The sequence below is a fragment of the Balaenoptera physalus genome (genome assembly GCF_965194825.1).
Source record: "Balaenoptera physalus genome assembly, chromosome: 17".
Taxonomy (NCBI): domain Eukaryota; kingdom Metazoa; phylum Chordata; class Mammalia; order Artiodactyla; family Balaenopteridae; genus Balaenoptera; species Balaenoptera physalus.
The window spans coordinates 78771403-78786024 of NC_138895.1; the positions used below are offsets into that span (position 1 = coordinate 78771403).

General features: G+C 46.4%; 1 long non-coding RNA gene across 1 annotated transcript in view; it reads right to left on the reverse strand.

Annotated features, from left to right (window-relative positions):
* Positions 1-533: 533 nt before the first annotated feature.
* Positions 534-14622, reverse strand: part of LOC309646986 — a 383043-nt gene continuing 368954 nt past the window's right edge. Inside the window, exon 2 of the long non-coding RNA XR_014255713.1 lies at positions 534-663. This is a non-coding gene — a long non-coding RNA (uncharacterized lncRNA). The remainder of the gene's footprint in view (positions 664-14622) is intronic.

Consider the following 14622-nt stretch of genomic DNA (forward strand, 5'->3'; position numbering starts at 1 on the left):
CCATGAAGATGCTTTTTGAACATCCCTAGTGGATTGACCGACCCCCTCCGCTGAGCTCCTAATCTGTTACAGTTGTGATGCCTCAGGGCACCTCGACATTTACCTGTGGACCTCGAGGCTCTTACACTTTGGGGACAGGGAATTTACCTTCTTCACTTCTGTACAGTAGCCCCCCTTATCTGCAGGTATAATTTCCAAGGCCCTCAGAGGATTCCTGAAAACGGGGATAACACTGAACTCTATAAATACTATCATTTTTCCTATACATACATGTCAATGATAAAGTTTAATTTATAAATTAGGCACAGTGAGAGATTAACAACAATAACTATTAATAAAATAGAACATTTTTAACAATATATATACTATAGTTAAATTTATGTGAATGTGGTCTCTCTCTCAAAATATTGTATTCTACTCACTTCCTTGTTCTTCTTTTTGTTTTGTTTTGTGTTTTTGCATGCGGGATCTTAGTTCCCTAACCAGGGGTGGAACTCGTGCCCCCTGCAGTGGAAGCGCAGAGTCTTTTTATCTATCTATTTATTTATTTATTTATTTATTTTTGGCTGTGTTGGGTCTTTGTTTCTGTGCGAGGGCTTTCTCTAGTTGCGGCAAGCGGGGGCCACTCTTCATCGCGGTGCGCGGGCCTCTCACTATCGCGGCCTCTCTTGTTGCGGAGCACAGGCTCCAGACGCGCAGGCTCAGTAGTTGTGGCTCACGGGCCTAGTCGCTCCGCGGCATGTGGGATCTTCCCAGACCAGGACTCGAACCCGTGTCCCCTGCATTGGCAGGCACCACTGCGCCACCAGGGAAGCCTGAAGTGCAGAATCTTAACCACTGGACCGCCAGGGAAGTCCCCTCACCCTTCTTTTTCTGATGATGACGTGAGATGATAAAATACCTACAGGATGAGAGGAAGTGAGGTGAATGATGTAGGCACTGTGATGCAGCCTTAGGCTGCTACTGACCTTCTGACGATAAGTCAGAGAGAGGATCATCTGCTCCCGGTGACCCTGGATCATGGATGGTGGCAATGGTTGGATGTCAGGAGCAAACGATGCCTATGGGTGGGGATCCAGGTGGGGCAGATTGGGAAGGAGGACGATTTCATCACGCTACTCAGAATGGCATGCAATTTAAAACTGACGAATTGTTTACTTCTGGAATTCCATTTAATATTTTATGACCTGGAGTAACTGAAACTGTGAAAAGTCTGGGGGATGGCTGTATTCTCAGCACCTAGTGCAGTGTTTCCCATGGAATAAGTGCTCAATGGATGCTTGTTGAATCAAATAATCCATGGAAGGAGATAGAATTGTGACAAGTTCTGGTGGTGACCCATGAGGGCGAGTCTTTGGAAGGTATTTAGAAAACTAGGTTCCCTCAGCTCTGCTCTGCTTTCTCTGTCAATGTCCACTTCTTCATATTCACTCACAAAGTGCGTTCTATTATCTATTGTGGAGATTTATGCAGGAAAGTAGCATAATTGTGTCTAGGTTTTAAGCAACATCTCTTTGGCCGCATTGGAGGAAGGATGGGAAGGGGCAAGACGACAGGCAGGGAGCCCCCCAGGGTGGATACTGCAATAGTCCAAGTACCAGATGGAGAAGAGGGGATAGAAGCAAAGATATTTTAGAAGATAATAAAAATGCTACAATTGTCCACTCTGTACCAAGCTCTTGTATACACTGTTTCTTTTCTTCATTACAGCCCTGCACTGTGTTCAACACTGCCTTTCCTCATAAGGAAAGGGAAGCAGCTAGATTTGTCTACAAACCCAGAGCTAGTGAGAGTAGAGTCAGTGTACTAATCCCAGGGCATCTGGCATTAAAGCCCATGTACATTCCCATGAACCTCACGCTTGACCTGGCTGCTGATCTGATGGCCTCATTGTGCCTCTGAAAACTCCAACATAGCAGTGACAGAAGAGTCACAGCTTTGCCAGGCATGTGGGCACTGGACCAGCTCACAGAAGGGCAAGAGGCGGGTTGCAATTTAAACATGTGCCGCTGCTGAGGGAGAGGGGTTTCCAGGGGTTAGGTCTGCGATATTTCATACACAGGACGGCAGCTGGGGTGGAGGATCTCTGCTCCCCATCTGGTCTGCCCTGGTCGAAGACAGGTTATGCATATGCGGCCAATCTGAAGTTGAGAGGTCACCGCTGATCCAGATGTACGCTGTGAGCTGGGATGGAACCTGGGGGTCTTGCACCCTACGAATAGTGCAGGCTTCAACCAAAGAAAGAGAAGAGAGAGATTAGCTAGAGCTTCTGTAGTTTATCATCACACCGGGGGCACTGTGAGAGGCACACGGGCAGTTTTCTATTCCACCTCACCCGTGATTCTTTGCCTACCGGCCTGTAGGGCTGGCACTAGAGGTAAGCTGGGCGCTTAGGGCACACGATTTAAGGATGTGCTCTCTCTCAGAGGTGTGGGCCTGGTGGACCTCACTTGTCCAGGCCCTGCTGGACTCTTTTGGGAATCTGTGCATCTGACATTCTGCATGGACCCTGCTAGTTAAAATTGTTTAATTCTACAAATCTCCTTCGAGTCTTTCTCACCATTTTCCACTGTGCTGCTTCTTTTTCCAACGTGAATGAATATTTCAGGAAACCTTGGTGTTTGAAACTTAACCATGTGATTTTGACTGTTTGTCAGAATCCCTGAAGATCCATGTCTTAACGACAATTTGTAACTTTGTGGAGGCAAAGCTTGAATGTCAAGGGCTGCGAGACCAGCTCGCCGGAGCCAGCGCCGAGCTGGTGAGAGAGCCGCTGGCCGTGCGGCATCTAGACATTGTCGTGCGATAATTAGGAAGAGGTGCTGCCAGCTCTCAAGTGTGCATTCCGGGCCAGACACTGTGCCAAATGTTCCACATGCATCATCGCATTTATTCCTCAGAACACCCTCGAGAAATAATGTCTCATTTTGCAGAGACGTGGTAGCTCAGAGGTATTCGGTAACTTTCCCTTAGCATCTCATGCAGCAAGTGCCAGAGCCAGGATTCAAACACAGCTCTTCTTCCCTCCAAAGCCTGTGCTTCCCATTGCTGGAGAGACTGCAGTGTTCTTTCTTTTCTGGCTCAGGAAGGGTCATGGTTAAGGTGACTGCCATAAGGTTCTCATGGAATTCCTTTATTTAACAAATATTCACAGAGCTCCAACTGTGTGCCTGGCACTGTTCCATGATCAGTGTTATTACAGCCGTGAATAAAAAGGGACAAACAGCTCTGTCCTCATAGAGCTTTTGTTCGAGTGGGCAGAGACATGTTATAAACTATATAACAGACATAGTATATGTTGGATGGTGACAAGTGCAATGGAGAAATATAAAGCAGAGAAAGGGTAGGGAGTATAGGGCTAGGCTAGTTGGGGGTAGTGTTTCAATTTTAAGTAGGGGTGCGGGACAGGCACCCCCCCCCCCCCCACAGAGAAGGCGGCATGTGTGCAAAGGCTCAGAGGCGAGGTGTGCACCATGCACCGGGGAGAATGTGACAGAAAGAGGCATGAATGCATAGGCCCCCGGCCCTGGCAGGGCAGTGTCTGGAGTGTTCAAGGTCAGCCAGGATGCCGGCGTGGCTGGGGGGTGAGAGAGAGGAGAGTGTCAGGAGAGGAGGCCAGAGAGGCCACGGGGACAGATCATGAGAGGCCAACACGGCACTCTACTGACTGCAGCTTCCACTCTGATGGAGATGGAAACCATGCGGAGGTTTGCAGCAGAAAAATGACGTGCTCCGTCTGATGTTTTGAATCAATGAGGAGAATTGAGTATAGGGAAGCAAAGACAGGAAGAGGCAAGGAGTCCACTGGGGAGAGGATGATGGCCTGGACCCGGGTTTGGTCTGAGGGCTAGTGGGATGCGGTCAGACTGTGGCTGCATTTTGAAGGCAGATCCAATAGAATTTTCTGACTGACTGGATGCAACATGCAATACTGAGTTTATTTCAGAAACAGAATTTACTTCAGTAGCTTTTAAAGTGTCCTTCATGCTATCTTAAAAGGATCACTCCAGTCTCACAAGCGTTCCTTAGATATTTTGATTATCCTTGACTACATTTAGAGGAGGAAACAATTCGCCACCACACATGTGGACATTAGCCAAGATCGCGGCTTGTAAGCCTCACAAATGTCTAAAGTGTGTGTGTGTGTGTGTGACTGTTACCTGGTCTGGACTTGGATCAGGGACAGAGACCAAGAAGATTCTGCTAGGATTGAGAAATTGAAGTAGTAGTTCATCCTTGAGGAGGTGAGAAGCCAGAAACCACACTGGGAACAAGCTGAGGTGGTGACGGCAGCCTTCTGTGCTGGAAAAACCCATTGTTTCAAGAAGTAGGTGCCTGAGGAGGGGGTGGGGGGGCCCATGTTGGCAGCACAGACCCACAGATGTCTTTGAGTTTCAAAGCAACAGATTGAAGAAGAGTTGAATGCCGCAGAACAATAAGGATGGGGCTGGAGAGCCCACATTCTCTGTTCTGCTGGCCAAGCTGGCTGGAAGGAAACATCTCTGAATGGGCACCATGGTTACCAGTCTGCTTAGGGTGGCCAGCATGCAGAGTCTAGTTTGCCCAGGAAGTGTGGTGTTCTCCTTGGGTATCTGCTATAGGATTTCCAAGCCTTTCCAGGCATTTCAATTCATCTCTGGCTAAAAGTGCTATAGACTGAGTTGGAAACCCTGATTCCAAATCCCTGCTCTGCCACCTCTTAGCTGAGTGACCTTGAACACCTCATAGAATCTCTTTAAACCTCTGTTTTTCCATCTGTACAATGGGGTGGTAGAATATATCACTGATGCCCCTTCCTGCAGGGGGATTATACTTGTGATCATGTGATTTGCTTTGACCAATGAAAGTGTGCAAAAGTGACGTTGACACTTCTAGGTTAAAGCTTTAGAGTCAGTGCATGGCTTGCCATGTTTTCTTTCCCTTGTCTCCGTGATTGTGGAAGTATGGGTCTAGATGAAACCTCCATCAGCCTGGGTTCCTGAGGAATTACACTGTGCAGAACCCCTGTCCACCTGTGATGGATATGTAAGAAATAAACTTTTTTTGCTTTAAACCTTTAAAGATTTCTGGATTGTTTGTTACCATGGCGTAACCTGGCCTATACTGAGTGATACAAATGGAAATGCTAATCTCTCTACATATATTATAGCACAGGATTGTTCTGAGGAGTGAATGTAAGCCTTCCCTCTCTCTGGAATTTTATATTCTCTTCTCCACTCCAGGTTAACTCTTACTTACTTTCTAGCTGTCAGCTGAAATGTTGCTTCCTTAGCAAGACCCTTCCTGACCTTCTCAATGAGTTAGCTCCTTCTGCTGTTAGAGCTTCTGTACAGCACCTTGCTTCCTCTTTTGTAACCTACATCTCATCTATAATCTCTTCTTCTTCTTCTTTTTTGGTAATCAAATGAAATTTTTATTTTACTTTGCAAATACTCCCTTTGCTAAACCTAGTGTCTCCACAGATGATCATACTTTTAAGTGTAACTTGAAGGTGTATGTGTTATTAATATTCACAATAATCCCTTCTTGAATAGCCTGTCACACCACTGTCCCTAAACCCTACGATGGCAAGCCCTTGCCCGTCTTGTTCATCGGCACCACCACCTTGCACACTGTTAGGCATAGAGTAAGTGCTCAAAAAAGAATGCATGTGACAAACAGTAGCTGGCACAATAATGGTGGCCTTGTTTTTCTCTTTCACCACCAAAGATTCCTTTATAATATTTCTCTTCTTCCTTCAGGAGCTCTGTATTTAGAAGGGTTTCTGTCTACCGAACAAACTGCATTTATTACAAAGCAATTCATTTCACTGTTTATTATTATTCAAAGGCACATGCGGCTACTGATAAGAGCCTCTGATCAGCAGGAGATAATCACTGTGACCACATCAATAGATAGAGTTCCAGCCCCAGGCAAAGCAAACAGATGTTTGCATTCGTGTAGCTTTACAGAATCCTTAAATAACCTAGCTGCTTCAACCACTAGGACCTATAATGTTTGTTTAACAAGAGGTCCTGAGGAGACACTTCCGGGGATGGTCAGGCAGGTCAGCCATGTCATCAAGGACTCTGTCTCCTTCTATCTTTCGCCTCTGCCATCCTTAGTCTTCTCTTCACGCTTGTTGCCTCCTGGATTTCCCAAGATGTCTGCAGCTGCTCCGGGGACCATGAGTACCATGAAGGCCAGGTGAAGGGGCGGAGCCAGCAAGCTCTCCTCTCTGTCACTTTCTCCAGGAAATCAAAAGCTGCCTCAGAAACTCCTCTTCAGACTTTGTGTTTCCTTCATCACAACTGGATTCCACGGCTACTTCTAGCTGCAAGGGGTTCTGGGAAAGTGAGCATCTGGCAAAGCATCCTGGGAGTCATCCTGGGCCATCACATGGGCCTGGCATATGGTCATGCTGGGAAAAATGTGGGTCCGTTAGCAAGGGAGAGAGTGGGGAGAGCGGCTTGCGGGCGAGCAACAAACAGCATCTGCTGTGTCTGCTCTAAGTAACAAGAGCTCATGACCACATTACTTCTTTCTCATTCATGTAGTCAAACCCACTCCATTAACAGATGAAGAAAATAAATATCCAAGAAGAGGAAATGTCCAAGTTCTCATCTTGCTTTAGGGGCAGATAGGGGTTAAAATATAAGTCCTCAAGGTCTCTTCAGTCTTTTGAAGAAATAATCTCAAGAGCACCGTAACCCAGGCAGGTTGCTCAGTGCAAGCAGAGGGGCAAAGCTAAGTGTCTGCCAGGGCAGTAGCATGAGCAGGGGACCTGGGTTTCCATCTCGGTTCTGCTTCTAACTAGCTCTACCTTTACGCAAGTTATGTAATCCATTTAAGTTCTGTTTTAGTCATCATTATTTAATTCGATTTTCCAGACGAGGAAATTGAGACCCAGGGAAGTGAAGTGACTTGTCCAAGGTCAGACAGTTCATGAGTGGCGGGGCAAGGGCTACAGAAAATCGGGAAATCTGCTGATTTCCTCATTGGTGTTCCCTCTTTGATTGGTGTGTTTGGAAGAGTTTCAAGTACTACCCGAGTAAGGGGTTTGTTAGGGCTGCACATCCTCTTCATTGTTTAGGGCATGACAATGAACTGTGTTAGGAGGAACGGTTGACCAAGTTCAGTTGCATTAGCAGGAATCGACGACCAGTTTTAGCTGTTCAGACATGGACTAATAACAGTGGCTCTCAAGTTGTATTTATAAAGTGGCTCTTTCAGTGAATAAATCTGCATATCATGCATGATTGCAGAAAATGCCCATGTTAATCTACGCATCAGTAAATTACCCACTGCTGCAGTCACAGGGGACGGTAAGAACAGAACAATTTTTTTTTTTTTTAATAAATTTTTATTTATCTATTTATGGCTGTGTTGGGTCTTTCGTTTCTGTGCGAGGGCTTTCTCTAGTTGTGGCAAGCGGGGGCCACTCTTCATCGCGGTGCGCGGGCCTCCCACTGTCGCGGCCTCTCTTGCTGCAGAGCACAGGCTCCAGACGCGCAGGCTCAGTAGTTGTGGCTCACGGGCCTAGTTGCTCCGCGGCATGTGGGATCTTCCCAGACCAGGGCTCGAACCCGTGTCCCCTGCATTGGCAGGCAGATTCTCAACCACTGCGCCACCAGGGAAGCCCCAGAACAATTTTGACTTATTTTTTTTCACATTTCAATGATGAATTTTTTTTTTTTTTACACAGGCGCTGTCAATGATGAATTTTATTTTTTTAATATAAGACATACTATTTTAACCACATTTAACTGCACAGTTCAGTAGCACTAAGTACATTCACATTGCTGTGCAACCCTCACCATCATCCATCTCCTGAATTTTTCACCTTCCTAAACTGAATAAGAACAAAGAATTCCAACTCTGGCCATGATTCCCACCCCTGTCTAATCATCACAATGTCCTAGAGAGAAATTTTTTTTAAACACAGATTCCAGGGCCTCATCCCTGGGACAGGACTTACGAATATGTATCTTTACAAGGTTTTCTCAGGAGATTCTGAGAATCGGCCTCGTATTTCAGTCACTCAGTGGACAGGATGTGATTTCTCGAAGCAGCCTTTGGACATCTTTGAATTTGTTCATTGGCTTTGCTTTCAAACAAGATGTGTGTTAGCTCTGGGTGGATGGATGTGACTCAGTGATGACCAGATGCAAGAAACCGCCAAACTTCTCAGAAGCACTGTTCACCATGGGAGTAATTTGCTTTATAATTTGAAAAATATATAACTTCCTTTTTTAGGGGAACTGAAGGTAAACATTGAGTACTATTCCAGTCAAACAGAGGATGCCACCAAAACAACATTTAAAAAAAATTAAAGCTAAACTCATGAAGTGTTATCAATCATCACCTAGATCAGTGGTTCTCAGTAGAGGTGGGTACATTTGACAATGCCCAGGGGCGCTTTTGGTTGTCACAGTTGGCAGGGCTGGGGCTGCTGGCATCTAGTGGCTAGAGGTCAGGCTGCTGCTGTACACCCTGCAGCGCCCATGACAGATCCCCCAACAAAGAATTATCTGGTCCCCAATGTTGATAGTGCCGAGATTGAGAAAGTCTGCTTTAGAGGCTTGAATAAAATTTCCTCATCACCAGTCTTTTAACTTGGCATATGAGTGTGTGTGTGTGTGTGTGTGTGTGTGTGTGTGTGTGTGTATGGGGTGTATGTGTGTGTGTGTGTGTGTGTATGGGGTGTATGTATGTGTGTGTGTGTGTGTGGTGTGTGTGTGTGGGGGGGTGTATGTGTGTGTATGGGGATGTGTGTGTGTGTGTGTATGGGGTGTATGTGTGTGTGTGGTGTGTGTGTGTGTGTATGAGATGAGGGTCAGGCTGTCCATGACTCCAGGACATTCTTGTATGAATGTTTGTGTGAAATCTGCCATCTTTAGGGCCTATTGAGGAAGACTTTTGGGCGCTACTTCTCCGTCATTTATAAGTGGCCATTAGTCCACGAGGTAACCAGTCGCCTCCTCTCTGGGTTCCTGGGACTGCTGTGATTCCACTGGGTGGTCCTTGGGCTGCCCTTTCCCAGGGTGAGTCACTAGCTCTGTCTGACTACTCCTCTTTCTTACTCTGCTAAGAGACCTCATTCCGGCCCCCTCCTCTTTGGCTTGTGTGAGAATCAACTTACAATCCACTTACATCTCTGCTGATGGTGTGTCTCCAGTCAATCAGTGTTTCCTGGAAAGGACTTTCTTTTGTTTTTGAAGGGCTTAGAAGAAACCTACCAGTTTGAGAAATTCAACCAAACACAGGAGGTGTTTAAGGCCTATGCACTAAGCAGTGCGTATTCCAGAAGCTGCTGGCACAGTAGAAATAGTTCTGCCCAGGGAGCCAGGAGCCCTGGGTTGGGCTCACCTTTCACCAATTTGCTGTGTGGCCTTGGGCAAGTGACTTCCCTTCTCTGGTCCTCATTTGACTCTCTGTACAATAGATGGCTGGTGGAAGAGAATTCTCAGGTTCCTTCCTGGTCTCAGATTGAAAACTCTGAAATTGGCAGAAGTGTCTCCCTGACAAGGACCCACAGATCGACCAGAAACAGCACATCCCGTGAACCACAGCCTGCTCCCATGTTTTCCTCCTAAGTGCTAAGAGAAATGTTTAAGCTTATCATTCTGCAGAATCCTACACCCACACTGATGGATGTCAATTCTGGCATTTATTAGAGTGCCAGTAAATCTGGAAAACAATAAATATCTCATTATTTTCCTGATGATGTGTCTTTAAGTGCTTCTTCAAAATGCCTGTCTTTGCTGTGCATGACTGATAACAAGAACTTGTTTTAATCTTGCGGTCTTTCATCTTTCGCAAGCGCCTCGCTGGACCCTAATCAGGTTTCTGCAAATCCCTTAGAGCAACTGGTGAGGCGGCCGAAGTGGGTATTCCAGGGATGGCTCGGTCCTGAATCGTGGCAGGTTTGGAACCTGATTTCCTGACCTATGACTTTCAGTTGAAAGGATATCAACTTTAATGTCACACAGACCTGGATTACTATCCCGTATCCTCTTCTGTCACGGGGTGGCCGGGTCACATCCTGGACAAACTAACTGAACTTCTCTGAGCCTCAGTTTCCTCACCCGGAAAATACGTGATCACAGTTCTTTGCAGAGTTAAGGTTTAAGAGGAAACGAGTTGATCCATGGAGAGTCCCTGTGCCAACGACGGAATGGAGTAGATGCTCAGAAAATGGTGAACTATGAAAATGATTATGACTCTGAAGAAAGAATTGAGAGCTTCTACTCAGAAAGCCCTAGAGGCTAATGTCAGGGGTTGTAAATCAACTCCTCTTCTGTTTTAATACTGAATTAACAACCAGGCAGGGGGAAAAATGAACACTTAAATATTTAAACCAAACATTTAATTTTTAAACATGAACATTCTTTTTATAACTTGGACGGCCCCAAGGCCTGTGGAAAATTTCCGAGCCTCCGCTATCGGCCCTCCTTCATGGTGTGTGCTGAAGAACACTGCTAACCTTGGGTGCCTCTGAACTTGGCAGGGGATAACACATTTGTTTTATTCAGAAGAAGGCACATTTGTGTCCTAATAAAGATATCCCTGACAAGTTTCTGCAAAGAAAGAGGAGTAAATCCCTATAAAATCAAAATGAAACTAAACCTAAAAGAAAGGGAATGATTTCATGTGATTCTTGCTTCCTGCCCTCTGCCAGACACGGTTCCAAGCTTTTAATGTGATTTCTTTCAAATGGCACAAAAAGCCCGGCAAGGATTTCATTGTAATCATCTTCTTGTCCACAGGAAACTGAGGCTCAGTGAGGCTAATTAAGTAACCCAGCATCGTGCTCTTTGGACAGCGGACAGTTATGCATTGTCTCTCGCTGTCTATACCCTCTTCTTCCTGCAAGGACCTCTGATTTTAGCTTCAAGATCCACAATTTCCTCCCGCTCCTTGTTGCTGCTGTTTGTGGAACTAAATCCACCTGTAGTTTGTGTGTTTTCTGGTTCTCAATAAAGTGTCTCTCAATGGTGACCACAGCGATCGGTTCAGGAATAAGCATGTGAACAAATAGAAGCCAAAATAGATGCATTGAAATGTCTCTGGGGTCCTGGAAGAAGATGTTGATGCTTTTGGCCATCTTGCCATCAGGAAGGGAGGGCCTGCTGAGGAAGAGGCTGGTAGAAGCTAGAAGAGAGAGATTGTAACTGGTCTAGTTCAGTCTCTGAGGTCATCACTTCCCTTTAAGACAAGGGTTTCTTTCCTCTTTTTTTTTTTTTTTAATACTTAGATATACTTTTTTTTTTTTTAATAATTCTTTATTTTATTTATTTATTTTTGGCTGTGTTGGGTCTTCGTTTCTGTGCGAGGACTTTCTCTAGTTGTGGCAAGCGGGGGCCACTCTTCATCGCGGTGCGCGGGCCTCTCACTATCGCGGCCTCTCCTGTTGCGGAGCACAGGCTCCAGACGCGCAGGCTCAGTAGTTGTGGCTCACGGGCCCAGTTGCTCCGCGGCATGTGGGATCTTCCCAGACCAGGGCTTGAACCCGCGTCCCCTGCATTGGCAGGCAGATTCTCAACCACTGCGCCACTAGGGAAGCCCTTCTTTCCTCTTGATGGCTTCTTATTTATTCATGTGTTACCTTCACCTACTTAATTAATGCAACAAACAATAGCAATGGCAACTGTATAACCTTCTAGTCTGGCTCCTACTTTTGGATTAACATTCACTTGACTCTGAGGATGTGACTTCTTTCCCTCCCATGATTTTTGGTACCTACTTGTAAGCTGTCCCACTGGTGTAGTCCCAGATGCCCAAGCACAAAGCTGCTTTCTGTTGAGCGTGTGGTCCTTGAAGTGGGTGATACTCCCATTGCTGTCATAAATCTGAGTTTACTGCTGAAAATCTTTGATCTGTGCCTTCTCCAGGGAGTTTTTGGCATCTCTCTCCAGCCTTTATTATACTGGACCTTGGTTTTCTGTTTGGCTTTTCTCCCCTACTGGATCCCGAGTGTCTCCAGGCAGGGCTCGTCTTGTTGGGCTTAGGCATCATGTAGAAGGCTGAGCGGCATGCTTAGTCCCTCTGGATTTAGAGGGAAGGGTCCTGGATATCTGTCCCAGGTCTCCTGCTTTTGTGCTGCGTGGCCTTGGGCAAATCCCTCACATCTGGTAACTCCAATTTCCTCAGCTGTAAAACGAGGGTAAACATCACTGCGGTAGAATGCAAAAGCGGTCACTGTGGTTCGCACTTCCCTACTCACACCCTTCAACGTGTGGCTCTGAAACCTTTTCCTTCAAAGTTGGAGTCCGTTTCTCCACCCCTTGCGCAGGGGCAGGTCTTTTAATTTGCTTTTGCTTATAGGCCACTGTGAAAGGGACCGTTTGTCTATTTGGAACTCAAAGTTCAAGAAGCCTTGCTCGCCTCTGCTTGCCCTTTTGGACCCCTGCCTCTGCTATGAGAATAAGCCCCCAGAACCCTTGCTGGAGCAGACCTGAGTTATCCCGGGGGACGCGTCCCTAGACCAGCCAGCTCCCAGCTGATTCTGCAAACCACATGTGGAGGAGTGAGCTTCGGGAGACAGAAGAGCCACTACGATGAGCCCCGTCCAAACTGCCAACCTGCAGAATCATGAGCTAAATAAATAGCTGTTGTTTTAAGCCATTACGTTTTGAGTTGGTTGGTTATGCAGCAAAGGTGAATACACTCCCTTCCTTCTCAGATGATTGTGAGTAATAGATGGATAATGTGTGTGAGTGCTTAGCAAACTGAAGCATCGTCGTTGCCATCTCGCCCTTCTTGCTCTCAGGTACCCCTCCTCACATCAGTGGGCTCCTAGACCTCCCTTCCTTAGCACTGGAGAGCACCTCTGGACAGAGGGAGATGTGGCACATGACCTCCTCCCCCCAATGCCTGGTGCCAGCTTCTGTGTCTCATGGAATTTCAGACCTTTTGTCAACTCCAGACTCTAGTAATTGTTCAGTCCTTAGCATATGCTTTGTTGGATTGATTTCTCCCAAAACTCTTGCCTGCTTTTAGACCCTGATAACTAATAGAATGAAACACATCCAAAAATGACACTCCAAAGGCTTTTGTTCAAACTTGCAAGTTTAGGCTGTCTGACTAGCCAGTTGTGGGACCGTGGGCTAGCTCTCTGAGACTCAGTGCCCTCATAATCAAAAGCAGTAACAGGCTTTTTACCGGCTCTCACACGGGTGCCCTGGGAATCACATGGTGATCATGTGTGTGAAAGCACTTTCCAACTATAAACCCTTGAAAAAATGTATGGTATTACTTGTCCATTCCACAAATATTTATTGAGTGCTACTGTCTCCAGGCACTATTCTAGAAGCTTGGGCTATTTCAGTGAATGAAGCAGACATCAATCCCTGCCCTCATGTGGTCATATTGTCATTATTTGGGGTTGTCCAGCCCTGCTGTGACCCACGACCTTGATGTGTTGTTTTTTTTTTTAATTAATTAATTAATTAATTTATTTTTGGCTGTGTTGGGTCTTCGTTTCTGTGCGAGGGCTCTCTCTAGTTGCAGCGAGCGGGGGCTACTCTTCATTGTGGTGCGTGGGCTTCTCTTGTTGCGGAGCATGGGCTCTAGAGCACATGGGCTTCAGTAGATGCGGCCTGTGGGCTCAGTAGTTGTGGCTCGCGGGCCCTAGAGTGCAGGCTCAGTAGTTGTGGCGCACAGGCTTAGTTGCTCCGCGGCATGTGGGATCTTCCCGGACCAGGGCACAAACCCGTGTCCCCTGCATTGGCAGGCGGATTCTTAACCACTGCACCACCAGGGAGATCCCAACATGAGCTTTACTGAATGAAGATGAAAATCTTTTCTTTCAGTCTCCAAGAAATGTGATTGGTGCCATGTGACCTTCCCAGAGCAAATTGGGGAAGGGGCATGAAGAGGATCCAGAATGCTTTTAAGGACCCATTTGGACAGTGTCACGAAAGTTGGTGTAGTAGAAGGGAGAATGGCCTCAAGCCAGAGGTCCCAGGTCCTCTTCTCCCATTAACTTGCTTTGTGACCTTGAGCACATTCCTCTGTGCCCCGGATTCCCCATGTGTGCCACGAGAGTGGTCTCTAGGCAGAGCCCTTTACTGCTCTGCCATTCTAGAGCCCTAGGGCTATATGTGGATGCAAAGCCATCCTTCCTTACCCCCACCTGTTCTGTGCGTGCACAGGGAGAAAAGAGGAGATGCAGGCTCACCAGGAGAGAGTCACAGAGGGTAATGAATAGCCAAGGTCGTGGGCAACTTCATCCTGCTAGTGTTGTTCACGTTAAATATAGCCACCGAAGTCTTCCATCCAATGCTGACCGACTGCAAATATTTAACACATCCCGCAGTGGAACGAATGGCCACCAATCACCAGCAATCATTGGCGGTGACTCTGTGAAGGAAGCTGAGGGCAAAATTTCACTGGTGTCAACATTCACAGTTGGCATCTGTAATGACCAAGAGATGCCTGAAGCCCCTGCTGACTGCATGTTTAAAGGTGACTATTTATTTATGAAATAGTGGAGTCCTTTACCTTTTGAACTTTTTGATGGGTTGAGCGTGCCAAAATGTGACTCCAGAAGCATTTTGAGTTAAGTAATTATTTTTCCAAAAGAACTAATATCAATGACTAATGATTGTTGTGTGTTTGCTCTGTGCTCATCATGCATTT